Here is a 15,224-nt window from a genome sequence, read left to right on the forward strand (position 1 = left end):
TTAAAAATATCTAACACCTCTTCCCTCTATAGAAGTCTCTACAAACACTCACAAAACAGATTTTTTTCAGGTGAGTATATCCTTAATGTTAATACATACAATGGGTATTTGTGTTCCAAAAATAAAACATTTTTTCCATCTGTCTCATATATTGTCCACCTGAGCCATTTCAGAGATACAGGTATTGAGACTTAGAAAGAGTAAGTGACTTGTCTCTAATAATAAGTGGTATAACTAGTACTTGAAAAGAAGCATTCTCATGCAAAAATCAAAATTAAAATTCTACTTGGCTAATAAAATCTCAAATATAAAACATAGTATCATATTTGACAGAGATGGTGGCTAAGGTTTTTTTTCCCTTATAATTCTAAGTTCCTCATTTATTTTTATAGGCAAATGCTTTACCATCTTTCAGATAAGGGGTACAAAATAGGGATATTCCAATACGGATATCCCATAGCTATTTCCCCCAAATTACCCCTTGGCAAGGAGCTAGAAGATTAAGCAATTTAGAGCAGAATTTGTAAAACTGTTTTTTCAGTTACTTTAAGATTCTAACAAAATTTGTGGGAATTTTCTCCTAAAAAGAATCACTCTTGTAAAGCCCAGCAAAGTGATCATTAGGGATATTGCATGAGGGAGCCTTTCCCTTACGGACTGCCTCCGTTTATTTGCCACTAGCAAGCTTCTACAACATTTTTTTTCCTTTTTTAACATTTTTGACAAGTTTTCTTTAAATGTGATCATGTTCCCTCCAAAAATGTGTAGCAGCTGAGAATTCTGCTCTCTCTACATATTAATGTACCAAAGGAAATATCTTGAAATACACATATATATGTATATAGGTATATACGTATATACAAATTAACATCGAACTCATCCTTTGTGTTCTTAAATATCTTAAAGAATTCATTAATTATATGCATGAATGGATTTTTTTGCAAGATAGTGAAGAATAGAAAATTACTTAGCTTTTGAATATAAAGCTTAGAAAAAAATTATTTCCTATATTCCTATTCTTTGCATTTATCGTATCAAGAGCTAAGCTTTGAGGACCTGATCATAGACAGAGTTTAGCATAAGGGAATTCCCAACCAGATAGTGAAAGAAAAGAAGGAAAGACCACCTGTCCTGGTCCCAGGATTTTATGGAAGTAAGCCACATATATAAAAGCAAGAATCTAGGCAGATGTCTTAATCTGACTTGTGCAAATTTCAAACCTGTAATAAAAGTATTTTATATGTCTTTAGACACTGGATAGCTGAGATTTATGAAGGAGATACTCCACACAATGCTCTTCTCCCACATCGGTGGGTTCCAGTAAAGAAAAGAGAGAAGATCAGCTTTGCTATCTGGGAAGAGGGATTAGCTGACACTCTTGAATATCTTTCATCTCCTTTCAGCATAGTGAGACCCAGAAATCTCCACGTGCTCTTTAGAGTCAATAGATGTAACCAAACTGAGAGCCAAGAAGACCTCAATAAATGTGCTACGGCTCAAAAGGTAAAAGTCACTGTTGAAATGGAGGCCGAAGGCAACCCAGCCAAGAATCCAAATGCAGAACCTGGCAGACATTGAGAGATAAGGGCCAAGGGATGATGAGGCAGCAGCAAAGATTGCTAATAAGGACTACCAGCCTAAATTAATGTAAAAAGAGATGAGATCCAACATAAGGAAGCCGTAAACATGAGACACATCTACCAGCTGCACACCCAGGGATGGGATTGAGCCAAACCCTCTTTGGAGTACACCAGCCCAGGAGAACCTAGAGGCCACCTTATGCATCTGAAGATTCTCTATTTTCTTCATTGCCACATTCTCTTTCTATCTTAACAGTCTGAAGATTCTCTGTTTTCTTCATTGCCACATTCTCTTTCTATCTTAACAGCCTTTTTCAACTCTTCCACTCCATGAACACAGGACCAGGTAAAGGGAACACATAGTAAAAACACCGAAATTTCCTTGCATTTTCCAAGCAGAGATTGTGTATAAAACATTAAAATAAATCCAGTGGATTCTGTTGACTCTTTCAAAGTCCCCCAAAACTCCCATCCTATGCCTGCTGCAGAAAACTACTTACGGGTAGAGAATTCACAGCAAATAACAGATTAGTTAGAAAGAAATGAAGACACTAAACTTTTTCTTAATATCTGCTGTGGACTTTCTGTTTATGTTGCCCCAAAATTCATATGTCGAAACTTAATCCTCACTGTGAGGGTATTTGGAGGTGCCGGCTTTCAGAAGTAGTTAGCAATGCACTTAGTGCCCTCATCAAAGAGGCACCAGCGTGCTCCACCACGTGAGGTCACAGCAAGAAAACAGCCATCGAAGGAGCTGGGCCCTCACAAAACCCCGAATTGCCAACTCCTTCATCTTGGACTTCCTGGCACCCAGAACTGTGAGAAATAAATTTCTGTTGGTTATAAGCTGCTCAGTTTATGGCATTTTGTTATAGTGGCCTGAATGGACTAAGACAATGTCAGAATGCCGAATAAATTTTCAGATTTCACTGGATACCTAATTACTATATTATGTGGTTCTTACAAGGAAAAGTGGAATAAGAATATGCATGGAACTCTCTTTCTCTGCTACCAATACATATGATAAGATGATAGAGAGTGCATCAATATAAGGTTTAATTAGTATACTTCCATTTTGTTCCTTTGATAGTCTCTAATTTTCAACTGGACTTTAGTCTGTGAGAATATGCAAATATATGTGGCTACTGAACAATTATGGTAAGGAACTTGTGAAGATGAAGCTATGACATAAAGCTACGAATAATTTAGTCTTATTATTTACAGAAATTATGAAACAATGACTTTTTTTAATAGTCACATTTTTACAGGTGTCTGGTGATATTTCATTGTGTTTTTTTTTTTTTTTCAGGAAGATTAGCCCTGAGCTAACATCCACTGCCAACCCTCCTCTTTTTTGCTGAGGAAGACTGGCCCTGAGCTAACATCCGTGCCCATCTTCCTCTACTTTATATGTGGGACACCTACACAGCATGGCTTTGCCAAGCAGTGCCATGTCCGCACCCGGGATCCGAGCCAGCGAACCCCAGGCCGCCGAAGTGGAATGTGTGCACTTAACTGCTGCACCACCGGGCCGGCCCCTCATTGTGGTTTTAATTTGCCTTTCTCTGATGCTTAGTGACATTGAGCACGTTTTCAGATGCCTGTTGCCCATTTGTATGTCTTTTTTGGATAAATGTCTATTCAAGTCCTTTGCCCACTTTTAGTGAGAATATTGTTTTTATTATTGCTATTGAGTTATAGGAGCTCCTTATATATTTTGGATCTTAATCCTTTATCAGATATATAGTTTGCAAATATTTCCTCACATTCTATAGCTTGCCTTTCATTTTGTTGGCTATTAACTTTGCTGTGCAGAAGCTTTTTAGTTTGATACAGCCCCACATCTGTTTTTGCTTTTTGATTTCATATCCAAACAGTAATTGCTAAGCCAAATGTCAAGAAGCTTTCCCCCTGTGTTTTCTTCTAGTTTTACAGCTCCAAGATTTTTGTTTAAGTCTTCGATCCATTTTGAGTTGATTTTTGTGTATGGTGAAAGTTAAGGTTCCAATTTCGTTCTTTTTCATATAGATGTCCAGTGTTCCTGCCAGCATTTGTTGAAAAAACTATCCTTTCCCCATTGTGTATTCTTATTACCCATGTGGGCTCTCTTTTCTGTTCTATTGGTCTATATGTCTATCTTTATGCCAATACCATACTGTTTTAGTGCGTTGGCAAGGATGTGGAGAAATTGTAACCCTTGTACACTCTTGGTGAGAATAGAAATGGGACAGCCACCATGGAAACCAGTGTGGTGGGTCCTCAAAAGATTAAAAATAGAACTACCGTGTGATCCGGAAATCCCATTTCTGGGTATATGTCCAAAAGAATTGAAATCAGGATCTCAGAGGGATACCTGGACTCTTGTGTGATTGCAGCATTATTCATAACACCCAAGATATGGAAGCAACATGAATGCCCATCAATGGATGAATGGATTAAGAAAACGTGGCATATACACACAATGGAATATTTTTCAGCCTTAAAAAAGAAGGAAATGCTGCCATATGGGACAAAAGGGATGATCCTGGAGGACATTATGCTAAGTGAAATAAACCAGCCACAGAAGAACAAGTAAGTACATTATTCCACTTACATGAGTTATCTAAAATAGTCAAACTCATAGAAGCAGAGAGAAGAATGGTAGTTGCCAGAGGTTGGGGGAGGGGGAAATTGGAGCTGTTATTCAATAGGTGTAAAGTTTTCATTACGCAAGATGAAGACGTTCTAGAGATTTGCTCTACAACATGGCGACCATGGTTAACAATACTGTATTGTACACACGACAATTTATTAAGTAGATAGATCTCATATTAACTGCTGTTGCTACAATAAGAAAATTACACAATTGGGTACTAGCTAAACTTCAATAAGTATCTAAATTGATGTCCACAGCTCCAATAAATTTTCCTCCAACAAAATGCTCAAGAAACATCATTAAAAATAAGTTTTAAGGGTACTCTTCCACTCGGTCTAAATTAGGACATTCAAGAATTAATGATAATTCATTTGTAGATTTTCCAAAATGTCATTTTGAGGTGTGTTTTCCTTATGCTGATTATCATAAGATAAAGATTTTCTATAGGCAAACTACTGTTTAAGTACTTTATATACATTAAATAAAAACTATCATGAAGTAGATACTATTATACAGCCAGTTTCAAAAGTGAAGGAACTGATGCACAGAGGGGTTAAGCAGCTTGCCCGAGGTTACATTGCTAACACACAGAAGATCCACACAGTGTGGCTTCAAATTCTGTATTATTTACCATTATGTTACATTGCCTCTGCCATTATATTTTGAAATATAACTCTTGCTGTCACTTCCTCAACAGTTAGCTAGTATCCTACTCTTCATAACCACCCAAAATTTTTGGGTATTATGGTTATACTTCTCCGGAAATGTAGTGCAACATGCAGCTCAGTCTAAACAAAACATTCAAAATCTCATCTCCTGAGAATGATTACTTATTCAGGTATGATGCATGACAAAATTGAGAAAATGAAACATGAGAAGATATTTTGAGAGAACTTCTGGAAAGAAGTTTCCTCAGTTTTTAAGAGTTTCCCAAAGCAAAACTGTATTTCTTTCCTTAGTAAGATTGCCAGATTTAGCAAGTAAAATACAGGATGACCAGTTAAATTTGAATTTTAGATAAACAATGAATAATTTTTCATAAGACATACTTATACCAAAAAAAAAAATGCTGTTTATCAGAAATTCAAATTTAACTGGGTGCTCTGAATTTCATCTGGCAATCTTACTCTTTAGTTCATTACAGAATAATGAAGATCTGGGAACTCTTGGCAGACATCTTGTAATCATAACGGTAAGTCAGTCTTCAGACGAAATGTCAGCTAGTAAAAGAGAGAGATGGAAACAAACAAGATAACAATGACATACTTTAACTGTTGAAACAAAACAAGCCCGAAGCCAACCTTACTTCATATTTTTCACTAACATGGCCAATATATTCCATTAGTGTTTTAGCTAGGCTAACTTGAGCACTATGTTACTATAATAAAATATACCTACTGTGATACACACAAAAGAATTATCATGGATTGTGATTGATCTAATAAAGTTGTTCTGTTCTCCTGAACATGCTTCAGCTAGTCAAAGTTTACACTCTCCACACATGCAAAGAGAAGTGACTTGGGATCTACAGACAGGTTACATCATATAATATAATTCCTTTGCTTTATTTGGCTCCTAAAACTTGAAACTTCAAGACAGAAGGCCAAAGGGGTAATAAGAACTCTATTTTATATCATGCAGGGAATATCATGAATCAGTACCAAGGCCAGCAATATTCAAACATCATATCTTGATGTTAGAATAGTGTACAATTTGTTCCATCACTGCACATGACTGATGTTGTGTTTTGGTTGTTGTCATTGCTCTTTCCCTCAAATCACCTCTTGGCTCTCTATCTCTATGTTGTGTTAGATCTATTATTCAACTGCTATCTTTATTATCAGCTCATTATCTCACTGATGGCGTGATGTTTCCCTGGTGATGCTGGAATGGGCCTGCATAAAGATGTTCACACACTTGGGTTTTGGTTAGAATTAGAAAAACTTGACACCAGTATCCCCCAGAAACAGTGATAACCACTCTTTTATATGTGTGAGATGTGTTTCAGTGGAGGAATGTTAGAGATAATACAGATGAATACTTAGTAATAAGTAGCTTGAGTAAGGAAAGTCGGGTGAATATTTATTTTATTCAAATAGCCAGCTTTGTCTTTATATATTTTCAAAGTAGACAGCATAAAAAAAGACTAACAAAAAAGTGTAACCAATCACATATCTTTTCTTCAAATGCAATCCTATTTTTCTCTTGTATTTAATAATATATATATATGTATATAGATATGTATATTGTCCCACTATCAGCCCATTTATTATCTTTCCCCTATAGGAATTCATATCTCATTGTCTTTCCCCTATAGGAATTCATATTAGTTGGCTGTTTTCAGGAACACTTCTCTAAAACTAGATTTAAACCCTGACAATCTCCTCTACTCTATATCGAAAAATGTTTTCTAGTTGCTCGCTTTTCTTGACCTAAAAATCAAATTTTATTTTGAACTTGTTATCACTCAATACTGACTTATTCCTAGGTCATTTTCTTAGTATTTGTATTTTCCTCTTCAGCTTCTCCTTTACGTTAGTGAACATATATTCACCAAATGCTTATATATCTGGTTACTCTTTCAATTGTGAAAAATAACATATTTCCATGGATTTTCTTTACACAGAATCTGAAAAGAATTCTTGTACATTTGTGGTAGATTTTATTATTCTTTTTTTCCTCTCATAAGAGTATATGTAATCAGTATTAAGGTACATCAAATAATCCAAAACCTGAGATTAAATGGTTAGTAAATATACTTGAGCTAGACAAGCACAGAGCTATTGCCAACAAAAAGAACACAGTAAAATCCAATTCAGTTCTTAGAAGCAATACAAATGAGCATTTTACAAGGGTAAATAAATAATTAGATGTACCCATATATTCATTTTTTAAAATTTTCCTACAAAGGAAACTTACTAACATTAAATGTGTACCCCAGAGTACTGTGTGCATATGTATGTAGGTATCCACATACACACTATGCACCACACACCTACACACACATATATATGCGTACATACACACTTTATATATATACCTAACAGACAAATATATATATGTACACATGAATGAAAATATATACATATAAATTTATTATTATTATTTTTGAGGCAGATGTGCTAACATCTGCTACTAATCCTCCTCTTTTTGCTGATGAAGACTGGCCCTGAGCTAACATCCATGCCCATCTTCTTCTACTTTATATGTGGGACGCCTACCACAGCGTGGCTTGCCAAGCAGTGCCACGTCCACACCCAGGATCCCAACCGGTGAACCCCGGGCTGCCAAAGTGGAACGTGTGAACTTCACCGCTGTGCCATCAGGTCTGTCCTATATATCTAAATTTGATGCATAGTATTATGTTGAAAATTATTAACCTAGTATCAATTTTATCATGAGAAAGGTGTTGAAAGCAACATTTTATTGGAAACTAGTTGAAAAATTATGAAAACTTCAGGAAGAATAGCCACTGCAATGATGAAAATGATGACCTTTAAGATTCATTTAAAAGAACAGCCTTAGTTTAGGCTTGTCTGAAAATATATATATATATCAGAAAGGGCATATTGTTTGGTGAGATATTCTTCAGTGATATCTGCTTTTTTTCAGAGGAAAAATGTTAAATAGACTCTAATTCATAAAGACAAAACTGTGTCATGGGAATTAGGAATATTTATCTTGCTCCTCCCCATATGAACTTTCTGAATATTCCAGGAAGACAGAAACTTTTAGAAAGAAGAATGACAACTAAAAATAAAACAAATTAATATATATGTGTGTTAATATATATTATATATATATGTACATATAAAGTAGGTAAGAAAAGGATGAATAAACCATTAATATATGTCAAAGAGAGAACACTGCCTTAAAGATCTTGCCACAAAGGAAGTGTGGCTCCATATTATTGTGAATTAAAAAAAAAATAATAATGAAGCAATTATCTTTATAGAAGCGAATGAGTGGCTCACAGAAAAAATCTAGGAAAGGAGTAACAAAATGAAATAGAACAATTCAAGAACAAATGTTGAAGAGTAAAATAAGGCCATCACAGAAAGGAAGGTCAAATCAGAAGTATGAGTAACAGAATAATCACTAATGAAAATAAGGCAAGTGCTTGAATAGTAGAGCCAAGGAAAGCATACACAATTAAGGTGAAATGAACAAAATATTAACATGAGTAGAAAGAAAATGGTAAACTGGCAAAGGGATATCAGCATGCACATTATTGGCACCTTTTAAGGAAAGAACTGTAATAATTAAACCAAAAATATAACCAGATATAAAAATCTAAGAAGCCTGAATTAAAAAGTTGAAAATGCACAATGTGTTCCAAGAAAAGTAGAGGAGCAACTTCTATGAAAATTAAATATTTATACATCTTTCATTCCATCAATTCTTTTCTTAAGAACTGTCTGCTGGAAATAAAATGAATATATATAAAGATAAATTATAAGTATATTTTTGAAATATTGGAGTCAAAGTGACTAGAATCAAAGTGACTATTAATCAATAAGGAATAGCACAAATTTTTGTGTTTCAAATATTTGAAAATGATAAATTAGCTCTACACCAGATAACATTTAGAGATCTTCACCAGATATTGCTGAAGGGGAAAAGCTTGATTTAAAATAGTTTGTAATATCTTATTTTTATAGAAGTAACAATAAACTAAGAAATGAACATGCTCTATATGTGTAGGATTTTCCCCCTTTACTCTTCCCTCTGTTTTGTATATTTTCTAGAATAAACCTCTACTTTTGATAAAGATAAAAAGTTATTTTTGAAAATATAATAACTTTCAATTTTTGTGCATGCATACACATTTATAGAGAAATATACTAACCAATTTTCTTTGTATTATTAAATATACCTACTTTTAGCAAGAAATTCGAGTTCTTTTCTTAAAATTTCTCTTTAAAAAATAAAAATTCTAAGAAGTACTGCATTGAGGAAATATATTCTCTGAAGGCAGAGATCCAAATTTGGATAATCCCTCAGTGTATGACAGGGAATTTTTACTACTTATTCTCAACACTAAACAGTTTCTACTCATTAATAAAGTGAAATTGAAAGTTATTCCAGTACTTTGTGAAAGTACAAGTAATGTATAAGCAAAAGAGGAGAATAAAAATTTGGACAAATCATTTAATATCAGTAATACCAGATTAATCTGGTTTTAAATTTTTAAAACCTTTCTGATGTTAAAAGACAGTTAAATAGAAGCTGCAATCTTTTCAGAAAGATTCAGAGTTAATGGGATTCTGAGGTACACCTGTTGGGATGAACAAGGCTTTTTAGTGGAGGTGATATCCTAAACTTGAAAGTCTGCATTTGACTTCAGTTCACCTTTCATTATTTTCTCCCTAGTTACTTTTTAACTAACCTAATGAAACAATCTATAAACAAGGAGCATTTATAAAGCATGGGTAATTAACATAGGTCATGAGTTAATAGCAAGAAATAACCATCATTTAAATATTTACTTCTGTTGTAAAGGCAGGAAGATCAGGGAAATGAAAATCAAAACTACACTAAGATATCACCTTTCACCTGTTAGAATATCCAAAACCAAGAGTGACAAATGTTGGAGAGGCTGTGGAGAAAAAGGAACCCTCATATACTGTTGGTGGGAATGCAAACTGGTGCAGCCACTATGGAAAACATTATGGAGATTTCTCAAAAAGTTAAGAATAGAAATACCTTATGACCCAGCCATGCCACTACTGGGTATCTATCCAAAGAACTTGAAATCAGCAATTCCAAAAGTCCCATTCACCCCTATGTTCACCGCAGCATTATTCACAATAGCCAAGTCATGGAACCAACCTAAGTGCCAAGCAACTGATGGTTGGATAAAGAAGATATGATATGAGATATATATATATATATATATACACACACTATGGAATACTACTCAGCCATAAAAAAGAACAAAGTCGTCCCATTCACAACAACATGGATAGACCTTGAGGGTATTATGTGGAGTGAAATAAGCCAGACAGAGAAGGACGAACTCTGTATGACTCCACTCATAGGTGGTAGTTAACATAAAGACAAAGAGAACTGATCGGTGGTTACCAGGGGAAAGTGGGGTGGGGGGAGGGCACTAAGGGTGAAGTGGAGTACCTACAACATGACTAACAATAATGCACAACTGAAATTTCACAAGGTTGTTAACTATCATAATCTTAATAAAAAAAGTTAGGAATCATTACTCTGGTCCTTTTCCTCATTTTATAAATGACTCACAGGGGCCACACCCATGGCCGAGTAGTTGAAGTTCCACGTGCTCTGCTTCAGCAGCCCAGGCTCAGGGGTTTGGATGCTGGGTGTAGACCCACACCACTCATCAGCCATGCTGTGGTGGTGACCCACATACGAAATAGAGGAAGACTGGCACAGATGTTAGCTCAGGGCTAATATTCCTCAAGCAAAAAGAGGAAGATTGGCAACAGATGTTAGATTAGGGTGAATCTTCCTTGGCAAAAAAGAAATTAAAAAAAAGACCCATTTATAGTGTATCTACAAGCACATATATGAGATGGATCCCTGTCCTCACCCTCACTAGAGTCCTTTGCAAGAAGCTGGCAAGAAACTTGGTTTCCTGACAAATGTGCCGTGATTAGGATAAAAATAAAACACAGGAGACAGCAGAGCACAGGTAACTGGAAAGCTGACAGTTTTGTTTTCGTTTTTAGGCAAGAAAAACTATTTAAAGATGAAGAAATAGGGCAGAAAAAAATCCACTGACATGCTCCTATGAAAGAAACAGGATGACCTTCTAAAAGAAAACAATGTCTAGGTCAATGTTGCCTGACACCTAAGACTGTTTTCCCTTAAAAATAATCTTTGGGGTCCATTGCCAGTAACATGGGGGCCAAAATCACCTGCAGGTCCTCCCACAGGGCGACACACTTAGAAATAAGGATTAAAAAACAGCAGCCTGTTAAACATACAGCTGAGTTTGCAAGTAACTGAAGAAACTCCTAGGGGTCCACGCCCAGAGCATTTAGCGGAGGTGGAGTTCAGCAGCTCTGAGGCTGTGCCGCGGTGGCTTGGTCATCTCCCCAGTGAGGTGCTTAGGTTCTGGTGGCCACGTGGAGGCAGGAGACAGAGCCTTGGACCTCAGTAGGGCCGGGGGTTGGAATCAAGACCCCTGCAGAAAGTTGGAGCCTTCACAGGCCCACAGCTTCAGTGAGGGTGAGCTAGACGAGAACCGGCTCAGGAGCGTGGAGAAAGCCTGGGCCTGGGGAGTCCGAGGGAAAGGTCCCCCATGAGGACGGGGAGCTCCAAGCCTGCTTGCACGCGGGCCTGGGCCTCAGGATGTGTCTCTCCTGCAAGGTCCAGTGATCCTCCAGGTCAAAGTCAGCATGAAGGACCCCTCGCTGTTGGTCTCCCTCGAATCCCGCCAGAAGCAACAAAGATGGCTCCAGAGAGACATCTTTCCCGCAGGATCCCCACAGGCAAAGCCGCCCTGAGCACCATGCACAAGAAAAACTCACAGAGCACACGAGAGCGCCACCACAAGCCCCTGTGAGAACCAGCAGCCGCATTCGACGCCAGCCCTTCAGAAGGTGGAATCACCTGACACACAGGCTAAAACGGCCGTGTTAAAACGATTAAAGGCGTGGTGAAAACAGGAGGAAAGAACAGACTTTTGTTTTTAAAAAGACCAAGTAGTTTTGAAAGAGAATTCCAGAAATAAAAAAATGTTTAATATTAAAAACTCAATGGACAGGTTAAACCACAGATTGAGCACAGCTAAGGAGAAAAGTGGTGAAATGGAATACGGACACAGAACACAGCACAGAGAGAGAAACAGAAATAGGAAAGAGAGGGAAAGAGACACAGAGAGCTAAGGGAAAAAAGTCACCTTCACAGAAGCAGTGGGGAGAGTGTTCCCAGACAGATGGAGTGCGATGCGAATGCTCAGCTCAGGAAGTGAGTCCTGAGCAGGAAGAACACAGCTGCCTTCACACCCAAGGCACTTAGGTGAGTCACCAGAACACCAGCACAAGTGATCACAGCGAGAACACAGCATCTCCTATGTGCTCAACGCTTTACTCAAACATCATCCTTTTAATATATTGGCCTATTTCCTTCCAGTCTTTCATCTATGCATGTTTAGTACACATACAAAAATTTCAGGGGAAAATCAGATTGATACAGTACATATAATTTTGTATGTACTTTTCTTACTCAGCGTTTTCCCATGAGCATTTTCGCAGGTCATTACGCAGCAGCAGCGGAACTGCATCAATAAGAGCGAAGACTTGAGTTGTGGTTACGAACGTGGGATGTGAAGTCAAGCGTTCTGTGTCTGAGTCCCAGCTCACGACTCACCAGCTGTGTGACCTTGGGTAAGTTACTCGTCCTCTCTCTGCTCCCATTTTCTCATCTGTAAGTTAGTGTGAGTTGCTATTTACTAAGCTATCCGCCAGGCACTGTGCTAAAAACTTGAATAATCCCATTTGATTTTCACAAAACCCCTATGGATTACATGTGTTATTGGCCTTATTTTACAGACGAGAGAACTGGGCCTTAGAAAGAATGTGAAGTGATTTGCCCCAAATCACACGGCCGCTGATGGTGCTTCGACTTGAATGCAGATGTGTCTGCAAAACCTGCGCCCTTGATGCCACACTCTTCTTCCATACGTTTGAAGAGGCTCAGAGTACCCACAGACCGTAAAGCTGACGACAAGAGGCCCCGAGTGCTGCACGTCTCCAATTATTTCCTATCACACACAGCCCAGGAAGAACGTCTTTGCCCATCAAACTCTGTGCGCACCTCAGGTCGTGCCTGCAGGGTGGTTACTCTGAAGTGGACTCACTGAGTTGAAAGGTGTGAACATTTTAAGGCTCTTAATCCATGCTGGCACACTGCTTTCCAGAAGCGACGAAACCATTTACAAACCCAGTAGCAGTTTAGGAGCGTAAAACTGATTTATTCTGTTATTCACTATTTAAATGCTTTGCCCAAGTTTCTTTAGATGTTCATTTGTCTAATTTGTATGTTGTATAGTTATATATTATGTTACGTTATACATTATGGTATATGTATTATATGTTATGTGTGCATGTATGCATGTATGTTATATATAATATATTAAGTTCTCTATTATGTTTTATATAGTTATATAGTATACGTATTAGCCAGTTTTATCAGGAATATGTTTAATAAACTTTGATTTTAGAACAGCTCTGGAGTTGCAGGAAAGTTGGGAGATAGTAGAGAGAGCTGTCACATGCCCCACATCCAGTTTCCCCGCTGTGAACACCTTCGTGGGATGGCGCATTTGCCGATATTAATGAACCAGTACTGACGCCCTATTTCGAGCTACAGTCCACACGTCACTCTATTTCCTTGTTCCCACCTATGACCCTCACTGTCCCAGGGTCCCACCCCAGATGCCGCCGCACGGTTAGCCGCCAGGGCTCTCTGGGCTCCTCTGGCTGAGGCAGGTTTTGCCTAGCATTCATTTTTGCAAATCTTTCTTCCAATTTATAATTTCCCTTTCTCATTTATGTGTGCTGTTTCCTGATGTATATGAAAAATAAACTCTATATTCAAATGGATCAGTCTTTTGTTCTGTGGTATCTTCTGCTGTATTTATTCTTAGAACGTTCTTCCCTACATCACAATGGCAGAAATGTTTACCTATAGAGATTCTCACTGTTTCACGTTTTCTCTTTTTATGTATATCTAATTCACCAAACCATACGGGATTTATTTTGGAATATGGTATGAGGGGGGTCTGATTTGCTCTTTTCCAAATAGTTACCATTCCTCTGAGCACCACCTCTTACAGAGTCCTTCCTTTGCCCCTTGATGTGTGACCCTCTGTTCCCTGTGAACGTTTGCTTCTGGGCTGCCCGCTCTTTCCCACAGCTATGCCGACCAGGCGCCCCAGTGTGCTCAGGACTGTGTCAGTTTTAGCGCTGGCAGCCCCGGTCCTGGGCACCCTCAGTCCCGGGCAAACTGGGACAGTTGGTCACCCACCCACGACCCAGCCTTGCACCACTGCCATGCTGTCCTGCTTACTGTTGTACGCCTTTTGTGGTCCCCCAAAGTGGGCTGTTTCTCTTCCATGAAATACAGAATATTTCACCAAATTGCAACATAAAAATCCTATGGGAAAATAATTTGAGAGCAGACAGTGTTGCAGTATCGAGTCTCCTCCTGGGAACACGCAATGCCTCTGTCCAGCCTTCTTTATGTTTCTCAGTAAGACGCAAAGTTCTCTATACACAGGCCTCTACATCCACCTCATTCCCGGGCAACCTAAAAGTTTACACTGCTATATTAAATGGCAACTTTCCCCCCATATTTGCTAAATAATTTTTAAAATATTCCATGTATATTCACACAGTTTTTCCTAGATGCACCAGTGTGAATATGCGCGTGCTTTATTGATCAACCACAGCCTTTTTTCTTTTGCTTTTTGCTGGGTTACCCTAAGTCTTCTCCACTTCTACCCCCGCCCCACATCTCAACAAGCTAGTACGTATCTTTTTATTTTCCCCATACGTAGATACGCCTAGATAGACAGATGGATAGATAGGTAGATACATAAAGTAGGTATGTTTTTTGGATCATTGACTGTTTGGAAAAATGAGATGATATTACATGCATCTTTCAAATCTTTAATGCATCTCGCCCGATTGCTTACCATGGCTGTAATGCTAAATATTTCTCCCATCAATGTGATGGTGCCTGTACGGGAAAAACACTCTTCCTCCCGGGTGCCTCCTGACTCTCACACCACTGCCACACAGCACTCCTGACACCAGATGTGAGGGTGCTCCACACACCAAGCCATCCTCCGACCCCAGCTGGGTGTCCCACAATTCAACTCTGTTCTAACGCTGACTACTCAGAGTGGGCACCACAGCTCACAAGTTAAGGGCTAAGTCGCACGAGACCATCCTCACTGCAGATGCTAGTTGAAAAGGCCCAGGTTGTCACCTGCACTTCTGACTGACCAGCTATCAACTGGGGTA

At 38.2% G+C, this 15,224-nt stretch overlaps 1 long non-coding RNA gene across 3 annotated transcripts; it reads left to right on the top strand.

Annotated features, from left to right (window-relative positions):
* Positions 1 to 3,948: 3,948 nt before the first annotated feature.
* Positions 3,949 to 13,134, top strand: LOC138921530 (uncharacterized). Of its 3 annotated transcripts, XR_011434170.1 has the most exons (4): positions 3,949 to 4,151; positions 11,563 to 12,213; positions 12,425 to 12,581; positions 12,747 to 13,134. It is a non-coding gene; the product is annotated as an uncharacterized lncRNA (long non-coding RNA). The 3 variants fall into 3 exon arrangements; XR_011434173.1 differs by lacking the exon at positions 11,563 to 12,213; XR_011434168.1 differs by lacking the exon at positions 3,949 to 4,151 and having other exon boundaries at positions 11,485 to 12,213.
* The last annotated feature ends 2,090 nt before the right edge of the window (positions 13,135 to 15,224 follow it).

The sequence above is a fragment of the Equus caballus genome, chromosome 2 (assembly GCF_041296265.1).
Source record: "Equus caballus isolate H_3958 breed thoroughbred chromosome 2, TB-T2T, whole genome shotgun sequence".
Taxonomy (NCBI): domain Eukaryota; kingdom Metazoa; phylum Chordata; class Mammalia; order Perissodactyla; family Equidae; genus Equus; species Equus caballus.